The sequence below is a fragment of the Panthera leo genome, chromosome A1 (assembly GCF_018350215.1).
Source record: "Panthera leo isolate Ple1 chromosome A1, P.leo_Ple1_pat1.1, whole genome shotgun sequence".
In the NCBI taxonomy this organism is placed as follows: Eukaryota; Metazoa; Chordata; class Mammalia; order Carnivora; family Felidae; genus Panthera; species Panthera leo.
The window spans coordinates 62,880,727-62,896,092 of NC_056679.1; the positions used below are offsets into that span (position 1 = coordinate 62,880,727).

At 34.8% G+C, this 15,366-nt stretch overlaps 1 long non-coding RNA gene across 2 annotated transcripts in view; it reads left to right on the top strand.

Annotated features, from left to right (window-relative positions):
* Positions 1 to 15,366, top strand: part of LOC122214149 — a 34,464-nt gene that overhangs the window by 12,036 nt on the left and 7,062 nt on the right. The window contains exon 3 of one of the 2 annotated variants that reach the window (XR_006199760.1): positions 7,432 to 7,633. The exons of the other annotated variant lie outside the window; for it this stretch is intronic. This is a non-coding gene — a long non-coding RNA (uncharacterized LOC122214149). Of the gene's footprint in view, positions 1 to 7,431; positions 7,634 to 15,366 lie in introns of those variants that run through there. 2 annotated transcript variants of the gene reach the window in all.

Sequence of the window (15,366 nt, forward strand, 5' to 3'; positions counted from 1 at the left end):
TTTAGTTGGAGCTGCCATAATAAAATCTAAAATATGTAGTATGTGAGATGAAGTTGGTGACAGAGGCTAGGAAAAGGATGAAGAAACTGTTAGAGGAAGCTGAAACTGTTCTAGATGGCAACCCGTATTCTGTACTGGCAAAACAATTGGTAAAACTGACTCTTGTGGTACCATGGTAACATGGTAACTCTTGTGTACCTAATGAAACTGTTGTACTTGGCAAAGTGATCACCAGGTAAAATATTAAGTATTACATTTAGCTAGTTAAATGCTGGTTGCATTTAGCTCTATAGTCTACAGTAGTATAAGAAGAGATTAACTCAGGCGTGGGGTAGAGAGGATGCCAATTACCGATTTGAAAGTGAATTTGGAGTAAATAGAGTGGCATAACTTGAGATGAAGAGAAGTATACTTTGCAGGTGTGAGGAATGTGAATAAATGGCTCTTAGGGCAGATCTTCTGAAATTGATTACAGTTATTGGCCTAGTTCTTCAGTCCTCTCTGTGTTCATATTCTTTACCATGTGATGTTGATTATTGTCTCACTAAAAAGAAACTATTTTCACACTCCTTAAATCTGGACTAGCCTATACCTTACTTTGTCCAATAGAATATAGCAGAAGTAACAGCACATTAACTCCAAATCTAAACTGAAAGAAGTCTTGTGCATTTCTTCTTGCTCTCTTTGGTTCCTCTACTAGCAGCATAAAAATATGTTTGGGCTAGCTTGCTGAAAAATGAAACATGTGAAAGAAACATAGCTGAGTTTCCCTAGTCATCCCAACTAAGACTATCCTAGGCTAGCTAAACTGTGAACAGTTGTTCAAATGAATAAGTCCAGACAAAACCAAAATAACTGTTAAGTTAAACTCTCCCCTAGATCACTAACATATTTAATGTTTTAAAACAGTGAATTTTGGGGCTGCCCGAGTGGCTCAGTTGGTTAGCCTCCAACTTTGACTCAGGTCATGATCTCATGGTTCGTGAGTTCAAGCCCTGTGTCAGGTTCTGTGCTGACAGCTCAGAGCCTGGAGCCTACTTCAGATTTTGTATCTCCCTCTCTCTCTCTCTCTCTACCCCTCCCCTACTTGTGCTTGGTCTCTCTATCAAAAATAAATAAACATTTAAAAAATTAAAAAAAAACAATTTTAAAGTGGTTTGTTATGCAGCATTATCATGGCAATGGATGACTAATATAGTACAGAAGTGTTCTAGTTTCTACTGTTTTAGGAAGCAATAAATTATTAAAAAAACAGATATATCAATAAAGAAGGGTCTAAAGATAAAATTAAAAGTCATGAAGTTAACTACAAGAACAAAGACCATAAACCTTATATATTGTCAGCATAAAAAGACACATAGGTACACACACACACACACACACACACACACACACATCCACACAGATCTCATGCAAAAAAAAATTTGAAAAAACCCAGAAGTACATATTAGATTCCAAAGGTACAAGAAAATGCTGTATACAAAGTATACATCTAAAGCAAAGTGATTCAAAAAAGTTAAATGAAAAAGCTAAGATGAGCCAAGAAATACAATGCAATTACAAAGAAACAAAGAATAAAGAAATATTTTTAAAAGACTAATCAACTTCAGGAGTACCTATTAATATTGAGAAAATTTAATCAAGGTCAAAACGTTACATAAAACAGAAAAAGGCTTTATAGTAATAAAAAAATACAAAATACAGTAAAAATCTTCAATCAACTTCTGTGTACCAAATAATATGTCAATATTCATAATGCACAACTCCAGTAACTACAATGAGAAGTAATAGAAACACTATTAAATAGGAGACCATGTCTCAGCTCTCAAAGGCCATAATAAATCAAGTAAATAAAAAAATTACTAAGGATTTAAGGGCACTAATGGCAAAATTAATAAACTTTATCTGATAAATATAAAATGATTTCAACATCAGGAAATTAGAAACCGTATCTTATTTTCATGTGTCTATGAACATTTCATAAAAGCAAACTAAATATTAATTTTCAAAGAAAAGCCTAATAATTTCTAGAAGCAGATATGGTACCAAACAAGCTCTATGTTTAAAATATGATGTAGTTACAATAATTTTTAAAGTAATAATTAAAAAACCTGAAAATTAAAAGAGAAATATTAACTCTTGGACCAAAGAAGAAATTAAAATCCAAACTAAAGAATTTGAAAAGATATTAAGTATGAAACATATCAACTTATAAGATTCACCAAAACCAATGTTCTTCTCTGAGAAAATTCATAGTCTTAACGAATTGTATTACTAAAACTGAGAAATACTAATATGATAGTGGAAGTTCAATTTTAATGAAGCTGTGTTTGAAGTTTCACCATTTAAAACATGATGCTGTCTCCTGATTTGGGATACATTTGTTCTGTTTCATTTCCAACTGGATATATTGCAATACAATTCTGACGTTAAACCACCTGTAGTTAACATCACACTCCACAGGCTTAGGGCTTAATCTGCCTCAAGACTGCCCTTCTTTCAGATGCCAGCTGTGTTTTGGGGGGACATCAGACAATCTGAACTTCCAACAAACTGACTACAAATTTGAGGGTTCCCATAATCCTTTCACAGAACTCGAGAAAATGCTATAATTAATTATTGCAGTTTTACTATATAAAAGATACACATAGAATGAGTTCTGGAAGGGAACGATGCAGAGCTCCCATGCCATCTTCACATGGAGGAAGGACATGTCACCTTCTAAGCACATCAGTATTTCCCACTAAGCTTCTAATTATGGTTTTATAATTTAGTCACGATTGACTAAATCATTGGCCATGTGATTGAACTCAATCTCCAGGTCCTCTTTGCTTCCTGGTGGTCAGGCTGACTCAAAGTCCCCAATTCTCTAAACATGTGCTTGATCTTTTGGGGACCAGACCCCATCCTGAAGTTATGTAGGGGCCTACCAAGAGTCTACCTATTAGCATAACAAAGAAAAATTCTAAGTGTTTTTATAGTTCTGTGCCGGGAATCTTGGACAAAAACCAGATAATTCTATTTATATAATTTACTAATGTAACACAATATTTGGACATGCTAAGAAAGCTCCCCATCTGAACCCATAACAGAAGGAAAACAGATGGCTCACTGAAATTAAGATAACTTGGTTTTAACAAGGAGACTATTAAGGTAAGGCTGGAGTATTGAGGAACCTCACAGGGAATTTCCTTAAACCTGGGATTACCCTAAAGATAGAAGGGAGGAGATTGAAGCATTTACCAGAATTCAGAGGGAGAGAATTATGTACAAAGCCACCTTGAGGGAAGCAGTAACTTTTTTTTAAGGGATAGCTAGAAGCAATGCTTCAGAGAGGAAACAGGAACTAAATATTCTGACCTCATTCTCCTCTCTGTGATCTGCTTCTGGAAGGCAGGCATTTTCATTGACTGAGCCCAGCTAGACCCCAGGGGTTATAACAGTCTTTTTATGGAGTCCATACAGAAGAGCTTCCTGGGGGCATAGAGTAGGGTAAAGAATGATCTAGAGGGGCAAATGCAATATATTCAGCACACCATGAGAAATGAGTGTTGAGTTCTATATAAAGCTATCTCAGCATCCATGGACAATGATCTTTTGAGTTCACATTTGGTCTATAATGGTAAAAGCTGCCTAAAATTGAGCCATTTTTAGATTTCCCCCAAAAAAGTTTACTTGGTAATGATGCATTAATTTTTCATGGGCTGCTGGATGCTAGTGGTTAACTTTGAGGATTTTTACATTGATATGCATAAGAAAGATGGCTCTACATTTTTCTTATTGTTCCTAATATCTTCTATTTGTATAAACAACGACTCATTTAAATTGTTTCCAAAACATGAATACAAAAAAATACCAAACTAAAAAAGTGAAAACCCTAGTGTCCACCTTTAGGAATACAAAGAACCAAATCTTGGAAGCTTTTCAAACCTAGGCTTTCCTTATCTACCAACCTTTGCTTTAAAGGAAATGGTAAGGGGAGAGAGAGATTCTACAGGGGCCACAGCTTTGTTTGTTTGTTTGCTTGTTTGTTTTTTTGTTTGTTTTTAAGTCCTTCTCCTTACACTTGTATTGTAGGCTTGTTAGAGTAGGTAGTTCTTTGGCCCATGTTAGGGCCAATAAACATTGCCCTTTCTTTTACTCAGTTGTTTTCTCAAAGCATCAACATTAGAAGGACTTATTATCTTAGTAAATAGGAAGCTCAACATTATAATTTAGGAGTTGCTCAGGATTAAATTAGTTGATGTGTAAAAAGCTATCATCACAGCCTCTGGTGCAGCCTAAATATCTCCCTTTTTCTTTTATAGAAAAAATTCAGTGGTTAATTCTACAAAGAGAAATTCAGGTAGTTTGTAGCATTGGTCATTCTGGCCTTTCTGTGTATTTATATATACTTTACTAATTCTAGTAACTAAGATCTTAAAGAATAAAAGTGTGTATGAACACACACACACACGCACACACACACACACACACACCACCCCATCTGCCTAGTAATGATACTATTTTACCATCTCATTTATTTTTTTTCTTTTTTTCTCTTCAAGAAATGTGCTTAATAAACAATTAGTAGAGATAATAATTGGCAAGTTTCTCTCCTTGTGCAGATGACATTTGAGTCCATAGTAGTGGTGAGACAAATTCAAGGGTGTATTTTACTAGCAAATAGGAAAGATTCTGTGTTCCTCTCCCCAATCCAAAATTTTAATTGGATGGGTCAGATGCCTCCAACGTGAGTAATTTAACATCTGAAGAGCATATTCTTACAAATCAGAAGAGGTTTCTCAGATATTTCAACATAGCAATGCATATTTCAAAATATCTTTTATATTTTTTCAGGGACATTAAATCTTTCTGAAAAATGAAGTAGGTTAGAAATATTCAGGACCATTCAATGAGTAAAAGAACAATGACACGTTTGATATAAAACCAAACAGTTAAAATATTACAACCTATTTGTCACTTAAAACCACTGCCACGTACATTTCTTCATCCTCTTTAAATGTATTTGCCCACCCTTTACTTTAGTATATTGGCAGAAATGTTAAAAAATATAACTAGCATATAGATCAATGTCAACTCTCCTGAATGTTCTGAGAGTCTTCTTCAAAAAGATGTGCACACGTTCCAAAAGGCCTGTGTGCTTATAAGTTACTATAGCTCAAATGCCAACTATATATTCTTGGTGCTAGTCAAACACTATGGAAATATTTAATGGTAAAGATAAACCAAGCATTTCTAGCCAGTCACTTTCAACTGAGATCAATACAGTGTAATGATGATTTAGGATGCTTCTTAGTTTAACTTAAGTAATTTTCCCTTCTCTCCTTTGAGATTGTAAATCTGACTAATTGCTTTACTCTCTCTAAAAATGCTTCTTCTTGCTAAGTATAATTGCTACGTCTGGATTCTTCTATGCCCCAAGTAACTTTATGGAGGGCTTACCTACTGATCTCATTATACTTCCAACTCTGATGTATCAGGCTCCATGCTGATATTTACCTACTTCAGTATACTTGATAAATTAAAACCAGACCTTGTTAAATTTACCCATTTGAAGCACAAGTATCACAATCTAATATGGATTAAATTAAACTAATAGACATTTTGGTTCTTCCACCATGGAATATATATTACTTGAATTCAATTTGACTACTGAAATACTAGTACTGAAGGAAAAAAATAATAAGGCTGTTTGTGAAATAGATGTGTTTGGGGAAAGAGTATTCTAGGATAATTTTTGAAGTAGAAAGGTGAAAATACTCTATCACGGCTTATTCAGCTCTGAACCATAAAAGTGGATTTCATGGAAGATAAAAAGGAAAACGAGAATGATAAGAGTAGTAAAAAAGTAAAGAATAATTGATATATGGTGCTAACATCCCATTGTAAAGCTATTATTTTGATAACCACAAAGAACTGCCCTTTTAACTTCAGCTGAACAAAGTTTATTTTTTTCACTTAGACCAGATTATTTCAGTCCCATTAAGAAAACCAATCCAATTTGTTGAACTTTTCTATTGCTTTGCTCCTAGGCTCACAGCTAGGGGGGAGGGACAGTCCACAGGTTGTCAATTGGAGCCCCACTTCTTTGAAGTTTGTTAGGGTTATAGTTCCCTATGAAGATTTAATCTTTTGACTGTTTTCTCTGAGTAAAACCTTTGAGCAAATACATTTGCATCCACAGTGAGGTTTCACTTACCTGAAACAGTCTAAGAACAAGTGCTCTCACCTTTCTTAGTTTATCTTTGGAACATTTCTCTGCAGAAAATGTGTAGTGTATACCATTTAGAATATGGAGTAGATGTTCAAGTCAGCTCTGAGATTTAAATGTTAAGGAAAACACAGCCTTTCCAAGGGAAATTATTCCTCTAATCAAAGCTTTAGGACTTGGCATGGACATGTTTTTCCTTCAGAGAATTCTTAGATGCAAACAAAAATGGACATTTCTAACTTGGATTGGTGCCACTTTAAGGGGAAAAATAAAATAAAAATTTTAAATGATTTTCAAAAATATAAAACACAGTCTATTATAAACAGAGTTTCCTGTAACCTGCAATAGGGATTTCTTTGATGAATGGGAAGTTCTTTGATGAATGTTAAACCAGACAATAAAGCACTTTGTGTCTATATTATTTATCTATTATTGGGTAACAAATTACCCTCAAACTTAGTAACTTAAAGTGATAAAAATTCATAAATCTTACAGTTTTAGTGGGTCAAGAATTAACGAGTGGCTTAGCTGAATGATCTGACTCAGCTTTTCTCATGAGGTGATACTGGATGGGGCTGTGGGAAGCTAGTGGTTTGACTGGAATTCAAGAATCCTCCTCTAAATATGCTGACTTATGCAACTATTAGCAGAAGGTCAACACTCACACAGTTGTTGGCAGAAACCCTTGCTGACTTTTGACAGGAGCCCTCAGTTCTTTGCCACAGAGTGCTTTAATGTCCTCCTGACAAGGCAAATGGTTTCCCCCAGAGTGAGTAATCCAGGAAAGAGCAAAAAGATCACAATGCCTTTTGTCTCAGAAGTCATACACCATTACTTCCACCATATTCTATTTGTTAGAAATGAATCACTAAGTCAAGTTTAGTTTCAAGGGGGAGTGGAGATGAAGGGGAAGAATGTAAAAAATTTTATAGACATATTTAAAAACCACTGCAGTGTCCTTCTCACCTACTGATATTTTGACAGGTAACACAATATTGTACTCATGGGGACAGATTTTAAGATGGCCTCCATGAGTTCACTGTCAGGTCTTTATGCCTTTGTTTAATCCTCTTCCCTGAGTGTTGGCAGAAACTGGAATGTGGGAAAGGTGATGGGATATACACAATTAATGTAAGAGTACAACACCTGTCCTGCTAGGGTCTCTGTCTATCTCTGGCTTTGAAGAAGCAAGCTGACTTGAATCCTACTGCCATTAGGAAATGAATTTTGCCATAACCTGAGCGAGCCTGAAAGCAGACTTTTCTCCAGTTGAGCCTCCAGTGGAGAATGCAGCCTTGCAGAGGACCAGCAAAGCCATTCCTGGACTTCTTCCCCCAGACACTTTGAGTTAATGGGTATTGCTTTACACCACCAAGTCTGTGGCAATTTGTTATGCAGCAAAACTAATACAGTATTGAAGCCAGGAAACTCAAGTCTGGTTTATATATTTTTTTAAATGTTTTAAGCCATAATACTTTGTAGAAATAAGTCTCTTCACATTTCAGAGCCTCAGTTTCCTCATCTGTTAAAAAAGGGGGGGAGGGTGATTTTAGTCAGATCAATGATATGCCAACTGTTTTAGGTAATGAAACATTACATGAGAGGACAAGAGATAAAACAGCTAAAATAAATCTGTTTATTATGTAGGGAGAAGGTTGCTCAAATATCTGTCCCCCTACATTATAATCCAAGAGTTATAAATAGCATAGATTGAATATCTTTGAATTGGATTGTTTTTAAAGAATCTAGATTCTTATAGCTTAAACATTTTGACAGATTCAAAAGAGAAAGAAAAATGAGGAAGTATAATACACACTCATTAATCAAGTAGAAAAGAGAAATTTCAGGATATAGTATAAAATTCCATTTACTACTGGATAGCATAGCTTCTACCTCTGCTCGCGCTTTCCTGATTTTGCCTGTCTCTATGAGGTATGCAGCAAACAAAAAATAGTAGAGGCATTCAATGCCATTATCCTTTATGATTTTGATTTAAAAATAAAATGTGGGGTGTCTGGCTGGCTTAATTGATAGAGCATATGACTCTTGATCCTGCGGTCATGACTTCAGGCCCCACGTTGGACTTAGAGTTTATCTAAAAAATGTATCTAGGGGCACCTGCGTGGCTCAGTTGGTTGGGCGTCCAACTTCGGCTCAGGTCATGATCTCACAGTCTGTGAGTTCGAGCCCCACGTCGGACTCTGTGCTGACAGCTTGGAGCCTGGAGCCTGCTTCGGATTCTGTGTCTCCCTCTCTCTCTGCCCCTCCCCTGATCTTGCTCTGTTTCTCTCTGTCTCAAAAAAAATAAAAACATTAAAAAAATGTATCTAGATCTAGATCTAAATATATATCTGTTTCAAGGTCATGTGAAGTAACATAAACTTTTAAAAACAAACCAGAAATCCACCCAATCTCAGTGGGAAGACATCAGTCAGCTGTGTGTGTGTGTGTGTGTGTGTGTGTGTGTGTCTGTCTGTCTGTCTGTGTGTCTGTGTTTGCACATGCATGCATATTGTTTGGGGAGGAGGATTAATAGTACTCGTAACAGTCTTATGATTGGTCCCAGTTCTTAACTCTTCCCTTTGTTTACACCCTTTGATTAGAGAATTTCCAGTTCCTCTAAAAGTAGATTATATTTACCTACCCCTCACATTGGGGCTTGGCCGTGTGACTTGTTTTGCCTGGTGGCATATGAGCTGACGGGGTAATGTGCCAGTTCCAAGACTAGACCTTATGGTCTAGTATGAAGCTTATTGTTTGGTGCATACGCATGTATCATTGCTACACCTTCTTGGTAAATTGATCCTTTTTTCCTTATGTAAAGTTCCTTTCTGTCTGGTCATCTTCTTTGCTCTGAAGTCTATTTTATCTGCTATTATCATAACCACTCTTGCTTTCTTTTGATTAATGTTTGCATGATACATATATGTTGAGTCTACCTGTATCATTGTATTTGAAGTGGATTTCTTATCAACAGAATATAGGTTAATAATTTGTATTCATTCTGTCAAACTTTTTTGATTAGTGTATTATACCATTTGTAGTTAGTGAAATTATTGATTTATTAGTGTTAAGCCTACAGTTTTGTTTTCTGTTTATTTACTCTGCTTTCTTTTTCCTGCCTTCTTAAGGCTTCTTTGAACATAGTTTAGAATTCCACTTTATCTGTAGTGTTTTTTAATGTCCCTGCCACATTCTTTTTAACAGCTTCATAGAATTCCATTATATGGATATACCATAACTTATTTAATCAGCTCCTAGTCCATTCTTTGTTCACAAACATAGCCTCTTTGAATTGATCTAACATCTGCAACTCCATACCTTTTTCAACTGTGATATTTACTATGTTAAGGAATTTTTTTCTAACATAGTATTTACAGTTTATTTTCCCTAGTAAAAGTGGTAATATTATTGAAAAAGTTACAACCTCCTTGGGCCTCATTTGTCATATGCAATATAATGTGTACAAATACACTTGTATTTTCTCAGACCATACTAGTTGTAAAATAAAAAAAACATATTAATAGGAATAAAGATTGTTTTGCCTCTAACAGTAGCCTCTATTATGAAACTCCTGAAATAATCCCTACATATGTTTTTCTCAATGGTTCTGCACATGCCTCTTGTATCTAATAATACAGCCCTCTTGTCAGTAATGTGGCGGGGACTATTTTTCTCTCCTTTTCTAGCTTTAGTTTCCTGAAGTGATGTGACAGAATATCTGATGTCCATTGAGTCATTCGAAAGATTCTCAATACCACTAGTGCAATTTCTCCTAAAGAGGATTTTTGTGTGTATCCAATGTTATCACACTGTGTTGGAGATTTTTTTGGTATTAGAAGTAGAATTACTATTTTCTGGTTGGGGAATTGATTTTATGTTTTTAAGGATGTGTCTATGAAGTACCAAATTCAGTGTACAACTTTTTGTTAGCCAGCTAATTTTTAAACTATAGATCTGAAATGGTTTATGCTTAACCAACTAATCAACTTAACTATCATAATTCCTATATCTTAAACTATGTGTTGCATGCTTATAATTAAAATTTCCATACCACTGTTTTTACTGAATATAGCATGACCATGAGTTGTTCATAATCAGATACATAATTTCTCAAATCAATCAATCAGTAATCCTCAAAAAAATATTTCTTGAATATTGGCTCATTCACTTGGCAGTAGTTTCAATGATCCTGCATTACAGCCTTTGACTATATCATGAAAAAGCAGCAGATGCATTATTACATTTCCTTTAAATTGGTGAGAAGTCAGTAGTCAAACTATTAAATAAGGTGTTAACACTCTAATTCAAAGTTCTTCAGCTTTAGGACATTGAATTGAATCTTCTAACAGTGTAAAAGATTTTTTTCAAGGTAATTTTATATTCCATTACCATATGTGATGCACAAGAGTATAGCTACACGTCATCTTGGTTTTGGGCTGATAGGTTTTTTACTGAGTATTTATAGAGCATATTATCCCATGTTGTAAGGCTTAGTGCATCATGCAGATCTTTTCAAATTTATTATTATGACTTCCTGCAAGAGCCATATCCATTTCAAAGATGGAAAAAAACCTGCAAAAACTTTGACCTTTTGATCCAGAGAATTAGCACACAAATGCAGACTTCTTAACCAGGAAGTCCAATTTGACATGCATTTCCCCATAAAGCCTCATCAGGTTGTCCTCACTGCACTAGTCTGAAAGAACAGTAAGTCTCCTGCAAACTTACATTTCATGGGCTACTTGCATTAATATAATGTCTGGCAGGAAGAAATGCGAGCTTTGCAGTAACATGTATAAGTTTTAATAAAAACAGTCATACAATTTGCATGTGACATTTTTGTATAGACATCATTCAAACAAATAGGCTGAAGTCTGGAGTCAGACAGCCTGGATTAAAATCCTGGCTTGGCCACTTAGGAATCTGAATTTAGACAAGTTACTTATTTATTAGGCCTTATTTTCTTCATCTGTAGAATGGGGCTAGTTTTAATACCAACCCTCATGTATTTGTGAAATCACTAAATAAGATTATTCACATAAAGAACTTAGCAGAATTCCTAACTCTTATGCAAAAAATGTTAAAAATCACAATTATTGTTATATTTATAACAATATATACTGTAAGACTTAATATATACTGTCTGATATTATTGTCTGATATATACTGTAAGACTTACTAGTGCACTATCATAATAATTGTACCAGAAAATGTAGTCAAAGATTATTTGAGGAACAAGAAGAGAAAAATCAAAGTTCTAAATGCCAAAAGTCATGTGAGATCTGTTGTTTTATTTGCTAGGGTATCGATGTTATAAAAATATAATACTCAAGAGCCCACATCATCTATAAAGGAACACAAAACAGGCATTGCATCTTTATAAATAGGTAATTCTGGGGAGTAAACCCATACAATAAACACTAAAGTAAGCTTCAGAGACAAACACTTAAATCATCATTCTCAAGTTAACATTTTCCTAAAGCTCATCTCATGTTAGTCTTTAAATCAGAATGTACCTTACTAAATATGCCTTATTTCTGCCTCTCAAGATGCCATTACATTTGCTTACTGAGCTGCTTCTTGAATGTAAGAAATAAAATGTACCCATTGCCTTCCAGAGTTCAAAATCATATTGGCTCTTTAAATTAACAACCATCTCTCCAGCAGAGGGAGCAAATAAGTTTCTGCATTTTCATTTTCACTGCTACTGAAAAGAACTTCCCTGAATTCCAATGGGCCATTGAATAAACCATTTTGAATAAGAGGCTATATTAAAGAATATATTTGTAATAAAAATGTATTCAAGTAAACTCAATAGCAGATATTAAATGCTGATGAAATATTCATATATGTAGGTCCTAAGCTTTTTATTTTTCTAGAGGCAATATATTTGTGAAAATTAAATTCAAAATATTAGCCAAAGAAAAAATATTTTTAAGCTCTTGAATACTAAAGTACATATATTTCATTTTCAGCAATAATCTGTTCTGGAATTTTTTAGCTTTGTTTTATTTTTACTTGCCTCTTAGACAACAATTAGGATAGAAGCATGTCAGATAAACAGCATCTTCTAAATTATTACATCTTCTGGAATAAGCCATTTGTTATATAATATTTAATCTACCTTAAGACATTATAATTTATTTAGGCTTCAAAATCACAATGTTTAGGTTTGATTAATATCAAGTCATTTAATAATTTAAAGTGGCTTTAAATTTTGATTTAGTAAAATATAAATAGTTTAGTGAGTTTTTTATATCCTATTTTAGCTTTTCTTTCATAGTCTTAGTAATAATGAATTAATAGTCTTAAGAATTAATGACTGTTTATTCTGAGAGATCCTAATAAGGCTTGAAAATTTATTATAGACTGTAAGTATAAATTTCCATTATTATAGAAAAGATTTTTTATATATACTAATGAATTTAGGTATATAAATTTAGGTATACATAAATTTTTAAATTTTCAATATGTATCCTGGAACTAGGTCTGATTTGTTGGATTTCTTGAGTCAGCTGATCTATATCTAGCTATATATGTAACATATAAATTTTATATAAATACACACACACACACACATATTTATAAATATATAGCCAGGTGCAAGCAGCTTCAAACACTGGTAGTACTTCTTCTATTTTAATTACAAATATGGGAGAAAAGAACATATAACTCTAGTTAAATATCCCAGTCTGATGTTATCCTCAACATGACAATGTACTTACTGTAAGAGAAAATTATCACCTTCCCTAAAAAGGCTTACCAGGGCTTATTCACTAGGATTCTAGTTCAAGTCTGTTCTTCAGAGATGACTTCCATTTTCTTGTTCCACTAAATGAGAAAAAGAATGACTCTCTCCAATTCCAAATACCTAAAGGAATTTGGTGATGATTTCAATGATTTTATTAAGTTCCTTGGCTCATAATTGGTATCTCCTCTCTGCTGAAGATAATATACAAGGAAAAATAGTGACCCTTTTCTCAGTGAGTGCCACCTCTCTGCCTCTGGTCCAAGCCAGAAAGCCCCAAACCCTCTCTCTCTTAAACATATCAAACACTTTGCTCCTCCCTCCAAAAGTCTGAATCTGTCTTCTGTTTTCTCTTTTCCTACTGCATTACCCTTTCCCAGGACAGTCTCTCATTTGTAAGCTAACTAGACTCCAGACCAGCCCATTCCAGTTCACTCTACACACTGAAGCCAAACTTATTTCATTAAAATCCAAATCCTATCATGTTCATTTCTTATTTTAATCCTGATTTCTAATTGCCCTAGTATAAAATCTAAACTTCTTCACATGGCTTACATGATCCTGAGCAATTTAGACTTGCTTGACTTTCCAGTTTCCTTTCTGCCGTTGCTCTGTGCTCTAGACAAAGTGATCCTTTATATCAGTCTTTGAACCTCTTCTTAACTTTGTCAAGCCTTTCCCTAAGTCAGGTTCTCTCAAAGTCAGCACTGTTGGCATTTTGGGTGTGTTCATTCTTACCTGTGGGGGCTCTCCTGTGCTTCTACCCACCTGATGACAGTAGCATCCAGTCCCTAGACAAACAAAAATGTCTCCAGATCTTGCCAGATATTCCCAGGGGGTCTACATCATCTCATATTAATAATCGTTGACCTAAGTGAACTAACCCAATCCGTGATTTTATATGCCAACTATGACAAGAGTTTTAAAAGATACATTTCTTCTGTTCCTCCTTCCCTCACCCTTCTTTCTCCCTGTCCCTAACCCTTTAGTCTCCCTCTCTAATAACAGTCCAGGGGTGAAATCTTTCAATGTTGACATGATAAGTCCAAGACCATTGGGAACCAAGTTTTCTTCTTTGGCTTCATCAAAATAAGAGTCTTTCCTTCATCCACATAGCCTAAGATGTTTACCACCACTGTTTACATTCTAGCCAACAGGAAAATATAAACCCAGAGAAATGAGTGTGTCCTTTCCTCTTAAGAGCACAACCTCAATGCACATGTCACTTCTACTAGCTTTAAAGGAAGCTGGGAAATATAAAAACCAAGTTTCCATTACAAAAATAGTGTTAATAAAAATAAATGAATGAATAAAAAATTGAAGTGGAGAGAATGCATATCCGGGAACAGTTATTACTTTTTGCCACAACTTATTTCTTGATCACTGAAATGCCTTATATGCACCTTACTTAAAAGAAATATATTCACCTCTTGCCCAAAGAAAACAACTACAAAATTCCAACCAGTTACTACACCTAGATCAAAGTCCAGGATCTCTGAGAAATAGTCTTCACTATAAGCTTCAATATGGTTTCTCCTGATCAAGTAACTATGAAGTAAAAGGGATGTAATATATACCCCATCACTATTTACACACACATGCTCACAAACTCAACACCAATGATGTCATACGAGCAAAATAACAGTAGTTTTAAAATAAAATAAATAAATAAGAACTTTCCTCCAAAAGAGGTAAGAATAGAAAATGCACAGTTATCTCTGGTCCATAGGAATTATCAACTCCTGCTGAGCAGCAGCTGGGAAGATGTCTAGCCTAACAAGAGTGTAGTGCCTGACCTGGGAAAGCCTATCTGGCAGCCCAATTCCTACACCCTTAATTTTGCTACTAGGATTTTTTTGTTCTTATTCTCTGTGGTCACATCAATAGTGGGAAAGAAAGGGAATTATGCCCTTTCTAGGGGGCTACACTTTTGCAGCATGTTCCCTGCTAGTTGTGGTTTGGATCCCTGAGGAGCTGAAATAATTACAGGTTTTTCTAGGTCAGGATTATGGGATTGTTTTGTTTTGTTTTGATTTGATTTTTGTTTTGCTTATGGTAAATTTCTTTTCTAGTATCCATTAGCAAGATTTCAGTAAGTTTTGAACCTGAAGATTTTTACTTGCTAGACTCTTGCCCTTCTAGTCTCCCTCTTTTCTCAACTTAATTGTTGCTTCCTTTGGAAGTTGAAAGAATGGGTTTACAGAAGAAGGCAGAAATCTGCTCTTTGCTAATTACTGACAGAAATATATAACAGGACAAAATATTGGAGCCTCAGTCTTACCTCCCACTAAAGCGGTCTCCTCAGAGCTGCCCTTTACAACTGCTTTAATTAATTTAGGGTAAGATGTAGTTGGTTTATTCAACTATGTAGAGCCCCGATGACTAGCCTCATTCAACATAG